General features: G+C 42.1%; 1 long non-coding RNA gene across 1 annotated transcript; it reads left to right on the plus strand.

Annotated features, from left to right (window-relative positions):
* Window positions 1–33: 33 nt before the first annotated feature.
* Window positions 34–24,484, plus strand: LOC145517507 (uncharacterized). Its single transcript, XR_014062086.1, has 7 exons — window positions 34–335; window positions 3,117–3,998; window positions 16,624–16,769; window positions 17,174–17,323; window positions 20,689–20,773; window positions 22,263–22,386; window positions 23,967–24,484. It is a non-coding gene; the product is annotated as an uncharacterized LOC145517507 (long non-coding RNA).
* The last annotated feature ends 238 nt before the right edge of the window (window positions 24,485–24,722 follow it).

Consider the following 24,722-nt stretch of genomic DNA (forward strand, 5'->3'; position numbering starts at 1 on the left):
CTTGGAGCACAAACCCCCCGCCCGCCCGTCTCCGGGGCAACGGGGCGGGGCACGTGCCGCCGCCGCGGCGAGTGGAGGCCGCGGGCCGAGGGCCTCTGTCCTCGAGAGCTCGAGGGCTCGAGGCCTCGCAGCCTCAGGCGACCTGGCCCGTCCCCGCCGGGCATTTCCCGCCCTCCGCGAAAAAGATCACCTGGAACGACTTAGGAAGGGAAGGCGCACTGTTGCGTTTCTTCAGCCTGTTCAGAAAGCTTGAGAAACACAGGACCGCAGCCAGGCGGGTGGTTTCCTTAGCCCCGGGCCCGTTGCGAGAGGAGCGCCCTTCGTCCGTTCTCCAGGTGTGGAAGCCGAGAACCCTGCCGGGTGCTGGTCAGAGCAGGCGTGGGGGCTGGGAGGGCGGTGACCTGGGGCTCGTGTGGGTCTTGGGGTTGGATCCCTGGGCTCCAGGGAGCAGATCGCTGGCCCTTCTGGGTTCCTGCTGCCCCTGAAGTGATGTGAGGACCTGAGGTGACCCCTCCCCCTCTTCTCCAGGTCCCTGCACTTTGGGGGGCGGGGTATGAAACGGAAATTTTCCACTCCACATGCTCCCATCGTTCTTGGTTACTCTGACTTGATTTCTTACCACAAAAGCTTACTTTGAAAATAAATAAATAAAACAAAAGATGAAAGTATTGCCTGTACGAAACCGAGTTCTCATTATACCCCTTGCCTTGTTAGTGTGGAATGTGGATTTTTCTTGCACAACTCCTACATTTTGAAGGGGAAAATTATGAAGAGATCCAAGAACATTTCTGCTTAAGAAAATCCACTTCGCTCTGAGGCCCAGGCAGAAAGGAGGGGAATGGCCTGGCAAAGTTACTGTTTAGCCAGAGTATCTCAAACCAGTACATACTAAACCTACCCCCTTCCTCCTCATACCTTTTCCTGGTATTTCCCTCAGGGATGTCAACTGTGAAGCAGACTGGCCTACTCCCCAAAGCCTGGAGAAGTGGGAGGAAGTTGGATGATTTCAGCTGAGTTCAATGAAAATATTCATTATTACAGGGAGATACATAGGGTAGATTGTTGATTTCTCTTTTTTTTAAATTTTTCCCTCAGAATTCTCTTTGTGCATTTTTATTTCTGGGAAAAGTTTTCAGAATGACATCAGTTTGTCTTCCCTCAAAAATGGTATTGCCATGAAAGTCTCCCTAGTGATGCCTGAAATTACTGTACTTGAGCGGTTCATTTATATAGATCACGCAGCCCCTTTGAGTATCCTCTTCTTACCCAAGTTATTGGGAAGGGCAGTAGGAGGAAATAGCAGTGGGGGAGCACATGGGGTGGGGGAGGAGACTGGCCAGAAGAGAAAGGAAAGGATGGAGGTGGGAGAGAATGACAGAATTGTAGTTTTCTCAGGGTCAGCGTGGGGACAGCGCTTCATGATCTTATCTTAAATAGTTATCAGAACCAACTAGGCAAAAGTTAGAAGTTGAGAATAGAAAGATGATGTGAGAGATAAACTCTCCTTCCCTTTGGGGTCTTAGTTAATAATAACTGATTTTTGTTTAATGATCTACAAAATGCTTTTACATTGCAAATCCATACTCTCTGCACACAATTCTATCTGTTCAGTAGGCAAGGCAGCTGTTATATTGGACCATTTAATAGATGAGCAAACTGCGGATCAGAGAGATTTCAGGGCGTTTCCCAAAGTCACAGGGCAAGCAAGGTCTTGACTTTTGATCATATATTTTTTAATAATTCATGCCACCTGACTCTGGCTGAGAAGCTGTATGAACAAGAAAACATAACTAACATATAATGATATGGTAAGTCCCAGAACGGAGTACATAGAAGATTTGCTACTGGAGGTCAGAAAAAGGTGAGAGACCTTCCAGATGTTGGGATCAGTTCAAACCCAGACATGAGCCAGAATCCTAAGCAAGATTGTGTAACCAGTTTGGTCTTTAGAAATGCATTTCTTGTTCAGCCTGGCTCCCCTTCAACCTCAGGACCCCTCTTTAAACTCTCATAATGGGTGAAAATGAATTTTCCATATATGTCCGTCCTTTGGTGGGAGTGCCCCTCCCGAGTAACTCAACACCTTTACCCTATTAAAGTGCACATATTTCAAAAGACCCGTAAGGCAAGTATTTCTCACACAACCCAAGGACAGAAGTAAAGCCCTGTTTGCTCTCACACTGCAGTGTGCCCAAAGCTGTCCACCCCAGGGGTCCCGTTTTAAACTAAGATGTCATATATTTGTTTTAACACTATTTGCTCTATTTGCTCTTGGCAAATCTTTGAGTAGAATTCTTGTTCAGAGGAAGGGCTTCCTATATTTACTGGCACACATTTGTACCCCTATGGGTGCCGATACCCCAGTTTGAGAAGTAACCTAAGGGAATTTCAGGCCAGCAGCTAGAATCTTCTTACTTCTCAACTACTTCCCCACATATGTGTGCTTTAACACAAGCCCAAGAGTATGACCTATCCTCATTCATTAAAAACAATCCTGGGTACACTATCCCACAAGAGCAAATTATACAGAAAGTTGATCCTACCACAAAGACATTCTGAAAGAGGGGTGGTATAGAGGAGGATGTCCGTAAGAAGCAGAGGACCACAGAATTTAAGAGGAATACTGAATATTGGATCTGCTAGCTAAAACAAAATAACAAAAACAAAACACGCCTCATTTTACAAAGAAGCATCTTAGGCTCAGTGAGGTTAAATGACTCTGCTAAGGTCACCACCAGTTTACAGAAAATTTAGGACTAGAACCCATATCACAGTCTGTTTACTCCATAATATATAGAGCTAAGTAAGAGTAAAAGCTAATACGGTAAATAAATATTTACATTTCTTAAAGAAAAATGTAAATGATAGGCCATGGAATGGAAATAGTAAGGGATGATGTTAACTAGAGGCCCAGACTCCAAGTAGCATGGAGTATACTGGAAGATAAACAGTCAACTAAAGTGGTAGGGACACGTAAATACAGGGTGGGACGTTTAAATGGAACCATTTGGAGTCATGTAAACTGGGATCGACTTCATTATAGCCTCCCTCATGGTACAGAACCGCACGTCAAAACTATTTGCTTTAGTCTCTTGACAAATGTGTTTTCTTCGCAGAACCCAGGAGGAGTGTGAGAAGGGTCGAGGTGATCTGGGGCAAGTCTGGATGAGGCCCTTCGAAGCTCACATGGAAGCATGATGGATGGGAACTCATCACAGACCTTTTCAGGGAAGGGGTTCCAAGAGAAGACAGGGCAGCCATGCTGGGCACTCCTTCTCCAGTCCTGCTCCCCCCTGCACCAGGGTCTTTACACACACCGCCCTTCCTTTGACCTCTGTTCACCCTGCCCACTCCCTCTCACTCCTCAGGTCTAGCTCACAAGGCCTAACTCCCTCAGAGAACCTCCCAGGGCCCTCCATTAGTTTCTTCTGTTTTTTCTTTTAGTGTGGTAAAAGTCACATAATAGAAAACATATTTAACCATATTTATGTGTATAATACAGAGGCCATAAGCACATGCGCATTATCGTGCAACCCTCACCATCATCCATCTCGCGTATTTTTCACCTTCCTAAACTGGAACTCTGTCACCATTAAATACCAAGTCCCCATTCCCCCTCCCCACCCCCTTGCCCCTGGCATCTATGTATGGACCTTCTGCCTCTATGAATTTGACTATTCTAAGTATCTCGTATAAGTGGAATCAAACAACATTTGCATCTACTGTATACTGGAATGCATTTTTAAGGTCAACTTAATAATTGTCTTGCAAAGAGACATTTGTATATATGTCAATATATATGTGTATATATGTCCGCAAACACGTGTATATATGTCAAACTCTGTTAGCGTCTGTCACCATCTGTTCCTTTTCTGCAGAGCAGTCACTGCAGTTTGTCCTTACACGGTTGTGCGTGATGAACCCTGATGGATGGTCGGACTCCACCGGGACACTTGGAGTTCTCTGAGAGCAGGAACTGGATGCACTTCACTCGCATAGTCGGTATCCCGCTGATAACTGTCAAATGAACACACGGGCACAAATGGGAGGCAGCGGTGCTGGGGTCAGGCAGAGTGTCTCTCTGGTCCCAGTGGGCTCGTGAACAGTGCCCACCTTTCTCTTTTTTGTCTCACAGACATGTTTCCTCTTTTTCTATGTCTCCTCTGTCCTTAGGGTCCTGTGAATCTTTTAAACCAGCAAAGGCAACATCAGAGAGAGGAGGGAGGACATTTAGGGTCCTGTGACAGGGAGGGGGGTGTCCCCCTGGACTGGGAGGTGGCAGCAGGGGGCAGTGGCACCTTGGAAGTAACTTCCAGAGGCAGGCCTCTTCTCTCTCTCTCTAGAGTAAGCCAGGGTCAGCAGCAGCCCAAAGCCACAAAAACTGACTTTCAAAGTCCTCCTAAGAGCTGCATCTTTCGACTCCCCCAAACAAGCGTGCCTTGTGCCCCAGGACACGGCGCGAGTTACACACTTAAAGCAGTTTCCACAGAACCGCATTCAGTTGGTTTTAAACTCTGGGGAAAGCTGGCAGCCTCTTTGTGGGTTTTTTTTAAAAACTAGTTAGAGGGACAATTAAACCTTTATGGGCCCCAGAATGTACCTATGCAGACATAAATAAGGATCATTCTTCGTCACCGGAGAGAATCCACTTTCTGGCTACAGATATATTTTTCTGCCATCTCAGGACAGAGTTGAGCTCACGTCGGAGGGCCTTTGTGATTAGGGCAGGTGACGGGGGTCAGCGTGAGCAGAGTTAGAACGTGGACCCTAAGTTCTCAAAATGGACACATCGTGGGCCCCGGGCTTAGCTGGTCTGAAATAAATCACAAACTCCCAAAGCCTTCCCAGAAAGCTGCCAGGATTTTAGGCCAAGAACACTCATCTTGCTTCCTCCTTGTGTTACTTTGGGCCAAAAAACGGTCCATTTGTCAAAGAGTCCTGACTTCTTTATTTCCACTCTTACAACACAATACAATGCATTCACATATTTACAGTGCAATGTCCTTGAACGGTCAGGATAATTTTTTTTTAATCTAATAATATCATTAAATGCACCAGGGGGCTCTCTCCTTAAAGGAACCTTTGAGGAAAACTCTTTTGTTAAGTGAATCAGTCTTTTGTAAAGCAAATCATCAGCCACCAATTTGTTCTCCAAATCTGAGATTTCACATAAGAGATTTTCTTAAACCAGGCCATCTTTAGATGGTGGCCTGTGCATTTTCTTTTGTTTTTCTGACTTTGCTAAAGACAAGCTCTTCCTGAATAGATGTTATTGGACTGGGATGAAGGAATCTCAAACACTTGAGAAATAAATCAGTTTCAATCATTCCCGTCATCCATAATTCTTTAGAACCGCCAGCCTAAAGCAAAGTATAATGATCTCCTGACAAAGAATCCAGCTGCAGATTTGAAGGCCAGTCTATTTGAAGTCAGTTTCAAAAGAAATGCAGAAAACTAGGTTTTGCTTTTTTTTTTTAAGTTATTGTCATGGGTTTGTGTGTGTGGTAGAATACATAGCATAATATTTATTATTTTAACCATTTGTTATGTGTGGATCAAATAAATTAGATCCACAATGTTGTGTAACCTTCACCATTACATCCCCAAACTTTCATCATCCCCAGCAAAAACTCTATACACACTAAACAGTAACTTCTCCTCTCCTCCAAAACTCCCTCCCTCAGGTCATGGTAGTCTCTATCCTACTTTTTGTCTCTAGGAACAGAGAATGGTTTTAAAGTTCAGTTTTACTTCAGGACTTGTTTTCTTCCCATGGCCGGGAGGGAGAATGGGGAAACCGTGGCCATCCTCTTTTTCACCCTGGGGACTCCTCCCAGCTCTGCCTCCCCTCCCTGTTCCTCCACCGACAGTGTCTACCAAATGAAGCTGGAGCTCATTTGAACGGTTTAAACTTGCAGAGGGGCTGCAGCCCCCTGTGGGAACAAAAAGAGGTCACTGGGTCTGAGTCTCTGTTACAAGCTCAGGAATGGCAAGAATTTTCTGAGTTCAGTAGTCTGAGGAAGTAGACGGCTGTTTTGGTGTCTGAAGCCTGCTTGGAGCCTGCATGTGGCCCACGTTCAGTGCCTGTCAGCTACAGAGTTGGTACCTGAGACCCCTCAGAGCTCAGGCTCAGAGAGATGGAACTGCAAGAAGAGCCACGGAGGGCTCCCGCGGACACCCTCAAATTCTATGCCATGAAATTTCTCAAATTGAAAAACACTGGCTAAAGCACTCATAACCCCTGCAGACCCTACATCTCTTGTACCCATCTGTGACTGACAGAGGCACACTCAGAGAGGCTCACATCCTTCAATTTGGGTGCTCCTTTGCTCGCGAGGCTTGGAAACTCTCCAAGGAGTGAGCCTCCTTATCTCTGCCCACCCCCCCACCTCCCGCCCTTCCCCAGTGCACAGCTCAGAATAACAGGAGACTTGGTTTATGAAATCTGATTTTAATTGTTTCAAGAACTACACAGAACCTTGCCTCACCAAGCCTGGGACTGTGAGCCTGCCAGGGGTCCTTGGGACAACTGGGGTGAAGTGGTTCCCCGGCCACAGAGAACAGTGAGCCAGGCCCCACAAAAGCAGGCGGCCTTCTGCTGCCCGCATGCTGGTCACCCTGGGCAGCTCACTTCACAGCTCTGGCCTCGTTTCTTGGAAGCTGGGTGGAAGCGCCCCCTAGTTATGAGAATCTGCGGCAAGCGGAAGAGAAGCAAGGCTTTCTGATAGCTCAGATTCTCGAAACAGGACTTTTTGTTTCCGATAGTTGCTGATATTAATGAAAAGAAGGGCTGCAGAGAGGCAGAGGAGGAAATCTGGGGAAACGAGGAAGTCGATGGTATATTTTTAGATTTAGGGACAGGTTGAGAATAAAGTTTTGGTTGGATCTTGGTGAGAAAATATTCAGCAGGCAGGTGGAAATAAGCAGGCAGAATTAAGGAGAGAGACTGAGACTAACTGATAACAAGAATGGTGTCAGAGGGCTTCCCTGGTGGCTCAGGGGTGGAGAATCTGCCTGCCAATGCAGGAGACAAAGGTTCAACCCCTGATCTGGGAAGATCCCACCTGCCGAGGGATACCTAAGCCCTCGTGCCTCAACTATTGAGCCCAGGCTCTAGACCCCGTGCTCTGCAACAGGAGATGCCGCCACAATCAGAAGCCCATACACCACAACTCGAGAGTAGCCACCACTCACTGCAACTAGGAAAAAGCCCACGTGGCAACAAATACCCTGCACAGCCATAAAAAAAAAAAAATTATTTTTTAAAAAAGAATGGTGTCAGAAGTCATAGTTGCTAGATGAAACAGTGATAATAATGAGGCAACACATATCAAGTTCTTATGATGTGCCAGGCCCTCAGGGAGCCCTTCACACAGACGCACAGCTATCATTCTCACAATACCCTCGTGACAAAAATGTTGCTTTTACACCCACTTAATAGATGAGAATTTAAGTATCTTGCCCACGGTCACACAGTGAATAAGTAGTAAGGCAGGGACTTGAACCCAGGAAGTCTGACCTCAGAACCTTTGATCAGGCTTTTTTTATCACCTCCAGAAAAGTGGAGGTTTTGAAGCACACAAGAAAAGCAGAGGAGATGGAGGATAGAACCTTGACAAATGCCTGTAAGTGGTACTCCTATTCTTCATCAGCTGGGACCTAAAATCAGATTCTGAGAAGATGAAGGTGTGGGTCAAAAACAACCCAAGTGGGACTTCCCTGGTGGTCCAGTGGTTAAGACTCTGCTCCCAATGCAGGGAGCCCCAGTTCAATGCCTGGCAAGGAACTAGACCCCGCCTGCCTTGACTAAGAGTTCTAGGGCTGCAACTAAAGATCCCACATGCCGCAACAAGGACCTGGTGAGGCAAAAAACAAAAACCAAACAACCCAAGTGTACCTAGTAATGTGGTGGATTAGACTGGCTCTGCACATGTAAATAATAATACTGAGCACTATGTGCCAGGCACTGTTCTAACAGGCATCACATACATTCTCATTGAGTCCTCTCACAAATCCTACAAAGAAGGTGGTATAGTGCCCATTCTACAGGAACGGAAACTGAGGCTCCAAGAGCTTAAGGGACTTATCCAGCTAGTAAATACCAGAGACAGAAACTCAAAGCCAAGCTGTGTGCACAAGCAGCTGGCTCTAGAGTTGCCTCCCCAAAGCAGTCTTTCCCAACTGCCCCTCAACAGTCACGTAGTGAAACCTCTGAATAGTTCTGATATGTTTTGTATAAGGTGACTCCCTTGAAACAGATTATAGTTGAAACCAGTATTTGAAGTCAATGCTTCCAGAAGTTACCAAAGGATTATAAGCTGCCTTGAACCAATGTTGAGATTTACTAAGTGAATATTCGAGTTAATACAACCCAACTAGAATGAAGCATTGTCTCTTATTTCTGGTCTCTGAAACATGCCCAGCTCATTCCTAGGCTTCCCTGGTGGCTCAGACAGTAAAGAATCTGTCTGCAGTGCAGGAAACCCCGGTTAGATCCCTGGGTAAGGAAGATCTCCTGGAGACAGGAATGGCAATCTACTCCAGTATTCTTGCCTGGAGAATTTCATAGACAGAGGAACCTGGTATGCTACAGCGCATGGGGTTGCGAAGAGTCAAACAGGACCGAGTGACTAACACTTTCACTTTCATTCCTATCGCAACCAATTCCATGGAGAAGCCTGATTGGTCTAATGGGAAATCCCACCTCCGTTAAAGTGATTGGTTCAGAGGGAGCACGTGACACGAATCAGATAAAATAAGGCACAAGGAGACATTGGCTAGAGGTTTCTTGCCAAGTTTCCCATCAGTCTGTTTCATCACACTCCCTTTGGGAAGAGAACGTCTCTCTCCTGGATTTTTACTTTGTCTTCCCAGGGTAGGAAAGCGGGAACTGTCCCTGATGGCCATCTTAATGACAGCTTCACTGCACAGACAGTCTAGGGGTACCCCTGTAACCCAGTCTGCTGCCTGATTCCCAAGCATCAAGTCAATACATTCCTTATCATTTATGCCTGTTCGACTTGGAGTGCTTGCAGCCCCGAACTCCCACTGGAATACAAGCCGCATGAAGGCACAAACCATGTCTGTCTGCTTCTCTGCTGTCTCCCAAGCCCTGACTGTATAGAATTAAGCACAGAGAGAGAACTCATTATAGTTGAGTGAGAGAAACGTGAATCTAATAAAGACTCAGGATAATATAGCTGGCAAACACTTCTAAAATCATCCAATCCAAGTCTTCTCTCTTTTCTTCTCTATGGTGAGAAAAGCAAGAGTTGCTGTGTTAGAAAGGTTAACAGTTGTCCCTCTAATTAGGACAGGCACACTCCAGCACCCATAGGGAGGATCTTCAGTCTCTGTGAGGCAAGCACACTGGAGGGGCTTTGATGTTTCACTCAGTCCAATTTGGCCCCCAGGCTAAGCAAAACTTCATCATCAGCTGATGATAGAAATGGGGACTTGGTAGGAAAAAAGCAGAAATAAAAAAGCCCCAAACAAATGAAAACAAAAACTCACAAATTTTTATATTAAGAATTTTTCAAGTACAAAATACCTTCGGGTGTAATAGTTGGTTGATGTTTAATGCTGGCTGTTTTTCCTGAATAAATTAAAGGAAATACATGTTTATAACTCTATAGGACTTCAACATGGAGCACTCCGTCTGCATCCCTCTTTGTATGTAGGGCTGAATCTACCCACAACTTTCTTCACTGAGGACACAACTCTAAAAATCCAAATTAACAAAATGAAAGCCATGAAGCATTGGTGGACTTCATAACTCCCTTCCATTGCATTCCAGAATTCTTGTCTATACTTTTTACATAATATTTTGTTTCTCTTAAATCAACTTTACTGAGGTATCATTTCTGTGAATGAAATTCACCAATTTTAAGCATACATTTTGATAAGCTTTGATATATATGCCAGGGAACCGCCACCACCACCACAGTTAAATAGAATACTTCCCTCACATCCAGAAATTTACTTGTGCAACTCTGCAGTCAATACCCATCTCCTTATCCCAGGACAGGCCCCAGGCAACCATGGATCTGCTTTCTGTCACTACAGCTTAATTTTACTTGTTCTAAAACTTCATCTAAATAGAGTTATACAATATACAGTTGTATTAGTTGTCTAAGGCTGCCATAAAATAGTGCATACCGGGAGGCTATTAAAACAACAGAAATTTATTTTCTCATACTTCTAGAGACTGGAAGACCAAGATCAAGGTGTTGACAGGCTTGGTTTCTTCTAAAGCCTCTCTGACATTCAGATAACCTTCTCTCTGTGTCCTGACATGGCCTTTCTCTCTGTGGCTGCATCTCTTATGTCTCTTCTTCTTTTGACAAGGACACCGGTCCTATTGGATTAGGGCCCCACCACCATTAGGATCTCATTTAACCTCAATTGCCTCTTTAAAGGCCCAGTCTCCAAATAAAGTCGCATTGGTTAGGGCTTCAACATATGAATTTGGGGACACAATTCAGTCTGTAATAGTGGTCTTTGGTATTTAACTTCTATGACTCAGCACAATGCCAGTGTGAGTCATCCACTTGTGTGGCATTTATCAGTAGTTTTTTCCTTTTTACTGCAGAGTATTAGTCCATTCTATGAATATACTACAGTTTGTTTATCCATGTATCTGTTGGTGGATATTTGGGCTATTTCTAGCTTTTAACTTTATGAACAAAACTCCTATAAATATTCTAGTGTGTCTTTTTGTGGACATATGTTTTAATTTCTCTTGGGTAAATACCTAGGAGTGAATTGCTGGACAATATGGTATGTTTAGTTTTATAAGAAGCTGTCAAATATTTCTCCAAAGTGGTTGTCTGATTTTACATTTTCACCAACAGTTTATGAAGTTTCAGTTGTCCCAAGTGTTCACCAACACTTAGTATTGTTAGTCTTTTTCCTTTTTCTATAAGCCATTCTAGTAAGGGTGTAGTGGTTTCTCACTGTGGTTTTAATTTGCATCTCCTTGATGACTAATAACATTAAGCATCTTTTCTTGTGCTATTTGTCATTCAGATGCCTCCTCTGGTGAAGCGTCAATTCAAATCTCTCGCTAATTTAAAAAAACTGGTTGTTTTCTTACTGCTGAGTTGTAAGAGTTCTTTACATACTCCGAATACAACTCCTTTATCAGTTATATGCTTTGCAAATATTTTTCTCCCACTCTGTGACTTTCATTCTCCTAACAGTGTCTTTCATATAGTGGAAAATTTTCATTTTCCTTAAGTCTAGTCTCTTATTATTTCTTTCTGGGTCATGCTTTTGCTATCATGTTACCTTTTTTAATACATTATTTATTTTTGGTTGCACTGGGTCTTTGTTGTTGCACACAGGCTTTCTCTAGTAGCAGCAAGCAGGGGCTGCTCCTCATTGATGTGCACCAGCTGCTCATTGCAGGGGCTTCTCTTGTGGCAGAGCACAGGCTCTAGGCAGACAGGCCCAGTGGTTGTGGCACATGAGCTTAGTTGCTCCACAGAATGTAGACTCTTCCCAGACCAAGGATCAAACCTGTGTCCCCTGCATTGGCAGGAGGATTCTTAACCACTGTACCACCAAGGAAGTCCCTGTCATGTTGTCTCGAATAAAGAGTCTTACTTCTTCCTTTCCAACATGAATGCCTACTTTTTTTCTTGCCTTATTGCATGGGCTAAAACCTTTAGTACAATGTTGACTAGAAGTGGTGAGAGCAAGTATCCCTGGTTTTGCTCATCTAAGAGGGAAAGCAGAAATACTTCTGCCTTATTGACTATACCAAAGCCTTTGACTGTGTGGATCACAACAAACTGTGGAAAATTCTTAAAGAGATGGGAATACCAGAACACCTTACCTGCCTCCTGAGAAATCTGTATGCAGGTCAAGAATTAACAGTTAGAACCTGACATGGAACAATGGACTGGTTCCAAACTGGGAAAGAAGTACGTTAAGGCTGTGTATTGTTACCCTGCTTATTTAACTTATATGCAAAGTACATCATGGAAAATGCCAGGCTAGATGAAGCACAAACTGGAATCAAGATTGCCAGGAGAAATATCAATAACCTCAGATATGCAGATGACACCACCCTTATGGCAGAAAGGGAAGAGGAAATAAAGTGCCTCTTGATGAAAATGAAAGAAGAGAGTGAAAAAGTTGGCTTAAAACTCAACATTCAGAAAACTAAGATCATGGCATCCGTTCCCATCTCTTCATGGCAAAGAGATGGGAAATGGTGGAAACAGTGAGAGACTTTCTTTTCTTGGACTCCAAAATCACTGCAGATGGTGACTGCAGCCATGAAATTAAAAGACACTTGCTTCTTGGAAGAAAAGCTATGACCAACTTAGACAGCATATTAAAAAGCAGAAACATTACTTTGCCAACAAAAGTCCGTCTAGTCAGAGCTATGATTTTTCCAGTAGTCATGTATGGATGTGAGAGCTGGACTATAAAGGAAGCTGAGCGCCAAAGAATTGATGCTTTTGAACTGCGGTGTTGTAGAAGACTCTTGAGAGTTCCTTGGACTGCAAGGAGATTAAACCAGTCAATCCTAAAGGAAATTGGTCCTGCATATTCATTGGAAGGACTGATGCTGAAGCTGAAGTTCCAATATTTTGGCCACCTGATGGGAAGAACTGACTCATTGGAAAAGACTCTGGTGCTGGGAAAGATTGAAGGCAGGAGTAGAAGGGGATGACAGAGGATGAGATGGTTAGATGGCATCACTGACTCGATGGACATGAGTTTGAGCAAGCTCTGGGAGATGAACAGGGAAGGCTGGCAGTCCATGGGGTCCATAGGGTTGCAAAGAGTTGGACACGACTGAGCAACTGAACTGAGAGGGAAAGCATTCAGTTTCACCATTAAGTATGATGTTAGCTGTAGGTTTTCCACAGATGTTCTTTATCTGGTTGAGGAATCTCCTTTCTACTATTAGTTTGCTTAGAGTTTTTAACCAGGAATGGATGTTGTATTTTTGTCAAAATTGTTCGCTGCATCCATTAAGATGATCCTATGGCTTTTCTTTCTTTCTTTATTAATAACATGAATTATATTGATTTTCTAATGTTAAGTCAATCTTGTCTTCCTGGAGTAAATCTCACTTGGTCACAATGCATTTTCTCTACATGTTGATTTTATTTACTAAAATTTTATTTGGAAGTTTTGCATCTACGTTCATAAGGAGTATTAGTCTGTAGTTTTATTTTCTTATAAATTTTTGTCTGGTTTTAGTATCAGGATAATACTGGCCTCAGAATGAGTTGTAAAATTTTTCTCCTCCTCAGTTTTCTGAGTTTGTATATAATTGGTACTTTTTTCTCCTTTAAATATTTGCAGAATTGTCCAGTGAAGCTAGTTATGCTTGGAGATTTCTTTGGGGGAAGGTTTTAAGCTACAAACCCAATTTCTTTGTTAGATACTGGGTTTTTCGGTTACCTATTCTTACTGAGTTTTGATAGTTCGTCTGACAATTTCTTTCTGTTACATGTAAGTTGTCTAATTTATTCTTTATTGTTGGCATTGGCAAAATTGTTCATAATATTCTCTTATTATCTTTTTTTACCTGTAAAATCTGTAGTGAGATCACCACTCTCATTACTGATATCAATAATTTGTATCCCCTCTCTTTTTTCCAGATCTACATGGTTAAAGGTTTATCAAGATTATTGATCTTCCTTTTGCCTTCATTGATTTTCTTCATTGTTTTGCAGTATTCTGTTTTATTTATTTCTGCTCTGATCTTTATTACTTCCTTTCTTTTGCTTATTATGAGTTTCAATTGCTCTTCTTTTTCTAGGTCCTCAAGGTGGAAGCTGAGACTTTTGATTTGAGACCTTTCAAGTACTAAATTAGTAGCATCCAACAAATTTTGATATGTTGAGTTTTTTTCATTGCATTCAAAATACATTCTAGTTTCCCTTTTGTATGTTTTATTTGACCCATGGTTATTTAGTAGTGTGTTATCTAGTTTCCAAATATCTGGAGATTTTCCAAGAGTCTTTCTGTTATTGACTTCTAATTGCATTGTGATGAGAGGACATATTTTATTATGACTTGAATCTTTTCAGATCTATTGAGACTTATATAGTCCAGAATATGGCCTATTTTGGTAAATGTTCCATGTACATTTGAAAAGAATGTAAACATTCTGCTGTTGTTGGATGGAACATTCTAAAAATGTCAATTAGATCAAGTTGACTGATGGTATTAGTCTTCTGTAGCCTTGATTATTTTCTACCTACTTGTATATCAATTAATGAGAGAACATTGAAGTCTCCTTTTATAATTGTGACTTGTCTATTTCTCCTTGCAGTTCCATTGTTTTTGAGTCATATATTTTGAAGCTCTGTTATTAGGTACATAAACTTGACTTTATTTATTTATTCTCCCATTTATTTGTGTATTTGGCTGCTCCAGGTATTAGTTGTGGCATGCAGAATCTTGTTCCCTAACCAAGAATCGAACATGGGCCCACTGCATTGGGAGTGTGGAGTCTTAGCCACTGGACCACCAGGGAGTCCCTAGGTGAATAGACTTTTAGAATTAAGTCATCTTGATAAATTGGCCACTTCATGATTATAAAATGATCATCTTTAATTCTGACAGCATTCTTTGCCCTGAAATTTACTTTGACATTAATACAGCTACTACATGTTTCTTTGTTTGTTTAATAACTATTTTTAATCTAATAACATATCATGGACATCTTTCCAAAACAGACATTTTAAAGATATAATTGACATACAACATTATATTAGTTTCAGGCATACAACATTTTATTTTAATATATGGCAGTAGTAGTAAAGAATGTACCTGCCAATGTAGGAGATGTAAGTTCAGCCCCTGGGTTGGGAAGATTCCCTGGAGGAGGGAACAGCAACCCACTTCAGTATTCTTGCCTGGAAAATCCCATGGACAAAGGAACTTGGTGGGATATGGTCCATAGTGTCCCAAATAGTTGGACATGACTGAAGTGACTTAGCATGCACATGCATATATGGCAAAATTATCACCACAATAAGTCTAGTTAACATCCATTACCACACATAGTTATAAATTTTCTTTCTTGTGATAATAACTGTTAAGATCTACTCTCTTATCAACTTTCAAATATACAATGCAGTATTATTGATTATGCACATCATATCCCCAGGTTCATCTTTCTTTTGACTAGTGTTAGCATGATATATCTTTTTGAACTTTTTTATTTTGACATATATGTGTTTTTATATTTAAAGTGTATTTCTTATGATGTGGAGAATAGGGAACCCTTCTACACTGTTGGTGGGAATGTAAGTTGGTACAGCCACTGTGGAAAACAGTATGGAGGTTCCTCAGAAAACTAAAAATCGAATTACCATCCAATCGAGCAATCCCCCTCCTGGGTTTATATCCAGACAAAACTATTATTCAAAAAGATACATGTACCTCTATGTTCATAGCAGCATTATTCATAATAGCCAAGACATGGAAGCAACTTAAATGTCCACTGACAGATGAATGGACAAAAAAGATGTAGTACGTATATACAATGGAATACTACTCAGCCATAAAAAAAGAACAGAACAATGCCATTTGCAGCAACATGAATGCAACTAGTGATGATTATATACAATGGAATACTACTCAGCCATAAAAAAGAACGAAACAATGCCATTTGCAGCAACACGAATGCAACTAGCGATGATTATATACAATGGAATACTACTCAGCCATAAAAAAGAATGAAACAATGCCATTTGCAGCAACATGAATGCAACTAGCGATGATACTACTAAGTGAAGTAAGTCAGAAAGAGAAAGACAAATACCATATGCTATCGCTTATATGTGGAATCTAAAATATGACACAAATGAACCTGTCTACGAAACACAGAGTCATGGATATAGAGAACAGACTGGTGGTTTCCAAGGGGAAGGGTGTTGAGGGAAGGATGGATTGGGAGTTTGGGATTAGCAGATATAAGCTTTTAAATATATAATGGATAACAAGGTGCTACTGTACAGCACAGAGAACTATATTCAATATCCTATGATAAACCATATAGAAAAGAACATAAAAAATAAAAAAATGTATATATGTATAACTGAAAAAATAACTAAAGTGTATTTCTTATAAGCACCATATAATTTGGTCTTGCTTTTTTATCCAGCCTAACAATCTCTGCCTTCTAATTAGAGCATTTAGACCGTTTATTTTTTTTCATTTTTAACCTCAAAGAAATATGTGAATATTTTTGTTTGGTTTGGTTTTAATTGTGATAAAATATACACAACATAAAAATCACCATCTTAACCATTTTAAGTATACAGTTTAGTAGTGTTAAGTATATTCACATTGTTGTACAAACAATCTTTAGGATTTTTTCGTCTTGCAAAACTGAAACCCTAACCTATAAACAATAACTCCTTATCCCCCTCCCCAGTCCCTGGCAACAATCATTCCACTTTTTGTTTCGATGAGTTTGACTATTCTAGTTACCTCATGTGAACGAAATTATACAATACAGACCATTTACTATTAATGGGATTATTGATATTGTTAAGTTTAGGTCTACCATTTTGCTATGTGTTTTACAGTTGTTCCATTTCTTTTTTGTTCCTTTTTTCTCTCTTTTTTTTTTTTTTTTTTTAGTTTTTATTGAATTTGTTACAGTATTGCTTCTGTTGGTTCTGAGACATGTGGGATCTCATCTCCCCGATCAGGGATCAAACCTGCGCCCCTTATATTGGAAAGCAAAATCATAACCACTGGACCACCAGGGAAATCCCATGGATTAAGTATTCTTTATGATTCCATTTTATTTCCTTTGTTGGCTTAGTAGCTGTAAATTTTTGTTTTATTTTAGTGGTTGCTTTGAGGTTTATGGCATATATATCTTAACACAGTCTGCCTTTAATTGATATTATACCACTTCACATGTAGTACAAGAAACCTACTATGGAATATGTCCATTTCTCCCTTCTTGGCCTTTAAGCTTTTATTGCCTCACCTTTTACTTGTACATGTGAAATAAACCACACAATACATCATAATTTTTGTTGTAGTTTTTTAAGCAGTTATCGTTGAAAGATATATACTTAGTTAAAAAACAAACAAACATGTATTTAAGACTTCCCTAGTGGTCCAGTGGTAAAGAGTCCACTTGTCAATACTGGGGACACGGGTTCAACTCTTTTTCCAGGGAAATTCTCCACGCCCCGAGGCAACTAAGCCCGTGCATCACAACTACTGAGCCCATGTGCCACAACTGCTGAAATCCACACGCCCTAGAGTCCGTGTTCTTCAACAAAAGAAGCCACTGCAACAAGAAGCCTGCACACAGCAACTAGAGGTAGACCCCACGCGCCACAACTAGAGAAACCCCACGTGTAGCAACAAAGACCCAGTGCAGCCAAAAATAGTGACTGAATGAAAACACTGTGTTTAAAGGCTGGGCTTCTCCAAGGGCTTCAAGTCCTGTGTGACCTCCCCCACCCTCCCACCCCCCCCCAAAAAAAAACCCATGTATTTACCCATGTGGTTACCTTTTCCAGTGCTCTTCATTCTTTGGGTAGATCCATATTTCCAGCTGGTATCATCTCCTTCGGCCTGAAGGACTTCCTTTAACATTTCTGAGTTCTTTTCTGCTGGTGATAAATTCTTTCAGTTTTTGTATGTCTGAAAAGATCTGTATAGCATCTTCATTTCTGAAGATATTTTTTCTGGGTATAGGATTTAGATTGACAGTTTTGTTTTCTTTCAGGACTTAAAATATTTTGCTCCACTGTTTTCTCACTTGCAATGTTTCCAGTGAGAAATCTGCAGCTATCCTTATATTTGTTTTTCTCTATATAATGTTTTTGGGTTTTTTTTCCTCCAGCTGCTTCAAAGATGTCCTCTTTATCACAGGTTTTGAGCATTTGGATCATGTATGCATTGGGGTGGTTCTCTTTTGGGTTTCTTGTACATGGGGCTCATTGATCTTCTTGGATCTGTGAGTTCACGGTTTTCATCAAATTTATAAAAATTTTGGCCATCACTTTTTCAAGTAAATTTTCTGTCCTCCAACCTCTTTTTCAGGGCCTCCAATTGTGTATATTAGGCTGCTTGGTGTTGTCTAATATAGTGCATGGACACTCTTTCCAGTTTTTAAACTTTTTTTCTGTATGCTTAACTTTGAATAGTTTCTATGTCTTCCTGTTCCTAAAATTTTCTTCTGCAATGTCTAATTTGCTATTAATCTTAGCCAGAGTGGTTTTCATCTCACTTACTTAATTTTCACCTCTAAGAGTTTGGTTTAAATCTTTTTTATAACATACATGTTTTTGAACAAATGAAGTACAATTATAATAGCTGGTTTAACATCCTTGGCAGCTACTTACAATATCTTTTAGTTCTGGGTCAATTTTGATAGATTTATTTTCCTTCCCATTATGGGTCCCATTTTATATTGATCTTTGTTTGCATGCCAGACATTGTGAATTTTACCTCACTGGGTGCTGGATATTTTGGTATTTCTACAAATATTCTTGAGGTTTGTATGGGAGCTAGATTACTTGGACACAGTTTGATCCTTTTGGTCTTATTGTTAAGAATTGTTAGGTAGGACCAGAACCATGTTTAATATAGGGTTAATTATCCCCTGTTACTGAGGCAATACCGTTTTGAGTATTCTACCCAAAGCCCCAAGACTTACAAAGTTTTCCAGTTTGGTTGGTGGTGATAGACACTGTTCCCAGCTCTGAGTGAACACCTTTTATCTTCTCTAATCTTTCCAGATGTTTATTTCCCTGGCCTGGGTTAGTGTCCTCACACTCGTGGGTCAGTTATGCTGCATACTTGAGGGAGACCTTCTGCAGATCTCCAGATCCGATGTGTAGCCTCTCTCCCCCTTGGTACTCTGTCCTGCAAACTCTGGCCACCTTGGTCTCCCCAGATTTCTAACTCTGTCCTCAGGTAGAGAATTCTCAACTCAGAGAATTGGCTGAGCTCTGCTTGGGTTTTCTCTTCTGTGCTACAGCCTGGAAACCCTCGTTTGGCAGAAAGCTTGGGAAATGGAAGAGTTTGTGTGTTTTCCTTTCTCTTAGTAACTGCCTCTCATTGCCTGAAATGGTTTGAAAACCACTGTTTCATATATTTTGCCTGTCTTTCTGTCTTTTTGGTTGTTTCATGGAAGAAAGTGTATCCAGTTCCTATTGCTCCTTGGCTGGAAGTGAAAATCCTTCTTCCCCTTCAAATCCATTCTTATCCTTTGTTGCAGGTAGAATGGTGTTAGGCACATGGTGAGTTCATTCACTAAATGCTTCTTGAATTAATTCATCTTGTAAATAGTGACATCCAAGCAAAAGTTTTTCAGAAATTCAATTGTCAATAATTGGGTTAATTTTTAAAATGTTCAATAATAAATTATTATAATTCTTACTCAAATGAAGACCAAATTCATTTAAGAAACTGCAAGGAGGCAGATTAAAAATTTTTTAGAAACACACTATATAGAAATGTTTTATAGATGCTTATTTTCTGTGTACCTGCTTTTACTTATTTATTTTAAATTATTCTATAACTTATAGAAAATGACAAATATGAGATCAATACATATGGATCTCAGAAATCATATTTATTTTCACTACCAGAGTCTCCCTGAATGTGTGGCACATGGTAAACACTCAATATTGAAAGAATGATTGAATGAATAGAACATTTTTTGTGTAGAATACTTTCTACTTCACCAAACAATGTTATTTTATTTCAGTAACAACTCTATCAATATATCTATCCCCCCATTTTAAAAATTGAGGCTCCATTTATCCATGCCTCTTCTGGTCTCCTCACAACACACTCTGTTGCCCAACTTCATAACATTGTTTTGTCAGATGAAGTTAACACAAATCAACATATTTTTCTCTACAAGAGAGTCTTTGGATTTGGATTCCAAATTTGGATTTGGAAATCTTAATTGAAGAGGTTTGGCTTAAACTCTTAGAAGCATCAGACTTGCATAACACTCTGACTACTAGTTTAATTCTTGTGGATTCTTGGGGCTCCATCACCCCGCTGTGCCTTGAGCTCTCCCCACATCTGTCATGCACTTCTGTGGCTCAGCCAAATCTTGCCCAGTCTTAGCCTTCCTTCTTCTGTGAAGCCTTCTCCTGTCACAGCGATCTCACCCTTCCGCCTGCTCCCTAGAACTTAATTGTCTTTTCTATTCACTTGGTACATAATCAACCATACTGCCTTGTCATACCCTTTGTGTTTATGTGGGAATTCTGTCTCAACCAGTTTGTAACCACTTTCAGAACAGAGGCCACATGTGCTTAGCAAAGTCATAATAATAATACTAGCAATAACCAACAGACTCTGTGCCAGACCTTGTTCTAAAGACCTCTTTATGAATGACTTAGTTAATCCTCACCTCATTCTTAGGGTGTGGAGCCATCATTATGTCACTTTCTAGATAAAGAAGCTGAGGCCAGGAGGGTTAGGTCACTTGCCCAGGGTAGCTGGCAAAGCCAGGATTCAAATCTAGCATTGTGATTCCAAGCCAGGGCCCCTCACCACTGCACAGCACATGGCCCTGGGGGTGCATCGACGCTGAATGAAAGAAAACACAGAGGTCTGCCTGTGCAGGAGGGAAATCTCCAGCAGGAGCCCTGTTGTATTACTGTCATCGCTTTAATGTTTCCCATCACTACTCCTACATCACTGCTGTTGTTTCAGGAATGAGATCCTGTGTGGTCCAGGAGGATACAGAGAGGAGAGAAGTGAGATGCCTACACCCTTCTCCTGCCTTCCTCCCTTGCAGGTTGGGCAAAGAGCAAGTTGGGACAGTTCTTTCTGCCACCCCCAGCTCTCAGAACCAGTCAGCAAAGTTGAGCAGGGAAAAGTAGAAAAGGGAGGTTTGGGGGACGAGGTTGCGGGAGTGACATCCTCAGGATCACTGATTTCTGGGGCCTATGCTTCCCAAGGTTCAGCCAACCGGATGTGCCTGTAGCTTGCCAGAATTTGGCCGGATTTAGAGAGATAAGATCAATCTGACCCTTAATTCCCCAAATGTAATTTATGGGCTTGCCTTCTGTGTGCTGCAACACGTCTGGCTATCCGAAATCTGGTAATTATTTACGTAAACACAGCATCCTGCCTTTGTGGATTATAATTGGACTTGAACGGCAAGAAGCAGGGACTTACACAGTTGGGATGGTGCTGAAACCTTCCTTTTGAAAACACTTACCTGAGCCTTTGAAATCTTCCCTGTGGTTCATGGATAGCTTTAACCAGACACCACCACCACCATCCCCCCACCCCAGATTTTTTTTTTTTTTTGGCTTCTTCCTTCAACAGGCCTGGGCAAATGTATTCCCAAATATTACCAGGTTTTGTAGTTCCTCTCAGAGAATGGGGTAAAAACACCTCAACCATCTTGGCTGGACCCAAACTGAGAGGACATGAGCCCTGGGGTGGAGGCCTCCACAGATCTCCTCATTGTCTGTTGGAACATGAGTTTTATACCCCCACTAAGAATAAACAGGATTAGGAATTTAATGCTGTTTGGAAAAGAGGAGAGGTGGCTGGTGAAAGAGAAAGGTCTTTGCTTTTTATTCATGCTGCGAGTTCCCCAGGAACCTTTGCTGTACATACACACAGGAGAGCCAGGAGGATTAGGCGGAAAGAAAATGAGCTGATTGAACAGATGGTTCGGCAAGCACTCCCAGGAGGCCCCTGGGGTGGATGAATCTGCATCTTTAAATAACATTAATTTCTGAAAGGCCCAAATTGTTTCCTAAATTGCTGTACTGAACTCTTAGCTTTCATCTATTTTTATGGCACCTCTCCTGGTGGAAGGCAGGGGCTGCTGCTTTCTGACAAGCCAGCTTTGGAGAAATTCCTCATCATCAGTGCAGCCAGTGAGGAATCAGTTTCATGAAAGAAAAAGAAATCTTTAAGAATCAAGGTGCTTTGAAAGACAGATTTTGGCAGAAGCAACCCCCCCTGGGTAATCCAAACAAACCACCCAGTTCTAAAGCCAGCTGAGACACTCATTTCCTCAGTAGCCTGAGGCAAACCAATTAACCTCAGTTTCCCCATCTGTAAAATGGGGTTAATAATGCTTACCTGCTGCAGGAGGGCTGTGAGGTTTTAATAGGGTAATGGTTGTAGAGCTCTTTGATGTAGTAAGTTTTATTAACTTCCAAGGGATTCCCTGAGGTCAGAAAAAGCAGTTAAAACCCTAGAGAGAAGAAAGGCATTGAAAGGCAAAGCTCAGCAAAGCATTTCACCTTCAGCTCTAATTTCAGAAGCCCAGAGTCAGCCACTCCAGCATGAGTGGGAAGCAGTATCCGGGCCTGGGGGCCGTGAGACTGGCATTTGGGAAGGGAGAGCCTTAATACTGTCTCAGAAGGCATTCGGCTTTCAGTGGAGGTAAAGGTAAACAAATAGCCTTGCTTGATCAAACCAAGACCATTCTTTAGCCTCACTAAGGTTCTTTTCTAATAGCAAGTCTCCAGTAAGGGAATTATTTTGGTGTTAATCCAAGATCCTTGGAATTGACTTTAGAAACCCCTAGTTTCTGGCTTCCTGCTTCCCAACAATTAAGTAAAGAGAGAACTCAAGATCTGGCCTCCAGCCAGGGTTCCAGACCAGAGAGGGGGTGGTGAAGAGCATTGGCCAAGGGTCAGAGAACAGGGGCTTTTTGAGCTCCATCACTCACAGCTAGGTGCAGCGGCCTAGGTTGCTGGGCCAGCTTAGTCTCCTACTTCATAAAAATGATTTTAATCAGACATCCTTGCCTGAAGGGCCCAAATAATTAAGATTTGGAATGTGAAAGTGCATTAAAGTTATAAAGCATGCTCAAAGTGTTAGCTACTATAATTCAGGACTAACCTCTACATTTCCTTCAGTAACTTTTTAAAAATCTCAGTAATTTGGATAATTGTACCCCAAGTCAACTCATTCAGTGTAAGAAACCCCATCCTCCTCTCTAAGTTTTGATTTGCCCCCAAGGGTTGAGTGCCCACTAACTAGTCAAGGTGATTGGGCGTCAGTGACATGGACACAGCCCACAGGGTGACCAGCTGGCCCGGTATGCCTGGGACTGTCCCAGGTTCAGCACTGGAACTCTTGCCCCCAACCCTGGGCAAATCAGGACGGTCAGTCATCCGCCTGGGAACTCAGGCTGGTTAGAAAGTGCTGGTTACCAGTTCCTGACAATCGATTCACTATGGTGTGCTAACCAGGCTATTGACTCATCAGGGAGGCCTGGCTGCAGTCCATGGGGTCGCAAAGAGCTGGACACGACTGGGCGACTGAACACCACCACCACCGTGGTGTGTCATGGAAAAAGAGGCCCAGCCACGCGGGGCAGAAGCGCCCTGGGATCTCACGACCCGGCTCTGCTACTGTCGACCTCAGATCAGAACTACGCCCTCAGTTTCCTCACCTGTAAAGGGAGGGGACGTGATGCAATTCCTTCTCATCTTTTCCTCCCGGAGAAAAGGACACAGACACCCGCCCATTAACTAGCCCAGCCCCACAGGGGATGCTGTGTGGTTTTCAACAACAGAGGCGGGCGGTGGGGATGTGCCGGGGACCCAAGTCCACTTCTGCTGTGGCTTTCAGCTCCTGAGGTTCTCTAGGAGTCCTTTAATACCCTTTCTCTGAGCAGCAAGCACGTGGCTGGGAATGTGGCAGCCCTAAACCAACAGCTGAGAGCTCTACATAGCTCTTTAGGTCACTTTAGCACATTATACCCCTGAGATTCAAGCTTTCTCCAAGGTCGCGTTAAGATTCAAGTTTGGCGAAATGGAGCGCTGAGTCCAAAAACGAAAACAATCTGAAAGACCAGGGCTGTTTCCCTTATCCCGGTTTACTGAGCAACACCTTTTCTTGCTGTGGTTTCTATAATGGTATTTTATTTTACAATATAAAGGTAAAGAAAAATACACTCTGCTAACAGAGAAAAACCACATTAATTATACTTAGGTTTTATCTTTGTTTCATAGATTCTCCAACCGAACCACTGCTTGGATTCCCCCTTTGTCTGACCCAGGTAGACAGGCAAGAGGATCAGCTGGAATTTTTTCTGCTCGGGGGCACCTTGCAGGGGTCAGCCAATTCTTTTAAACTGCCCTTAACAGGAGCCTATGTTAATGAAAGCAGTTCTCTCATGACAGATCAGAACCTGGCCTTTATAGCATTAAAAAAATTTTTTTTTACATCGAGAAGAAATGGTGAACAATGATTGAATCAAAGCCGCCCTCAGCAGCCTCCCACCACTCCACCCCATCTGAGAACAGCCCTGTTTCAATCTCACCACTGAGTTCAGCCTGCCTGCTCCAGACGTCCAGACCTCGCACTCTATAAATCGTCTCTGCCCTTGCCCTGGAGTTGCTGACTATATGTATTTTTGGGCCCAGCATTAATTCCCTCATCCTTGGCTGGTGACATTAAGATTTGTAACTGATAGAATGTGTTTTTAATGTATTTCCTGCAGGTTACTATTAAAGAAATCTAATTCTTCTGAACTTGCAAAAGGTTCTGCTTCCATTTAAAAAAAAAAAAGGCATTACGGGAAGAATTTCCCTGCAGCCTTCAGAAGGACGGGGCAGCCAGCAGAGTCTGGGGCTCCGGAATTCTCTGCTTAGCTCTGCCACTCATTCTTCCTCCTCCTGCCCAGTCTATACTCCTCTCCGGGCCTTCGTTTTCCTGGGTAAGAAGTGAGGATAAATATTTGTCCATGAGATGAGGGTGTTGTAAGG

This window comes from Giraffa tippelskirchi, chromosome 8 (assembly GCF_054371585.1).
Source record: "Giraffa tippelskirchi isolate mGirTip1 chromosome 8, T2T-mGirTip1v1.2.pri, whole genome shotgun sequence".
NCBI lineage: Eukaryota > Metazoa > Chordata > Mammalia > Artiodactyla > Giraffidae > Giraffa > Giraffa tippelskirchi.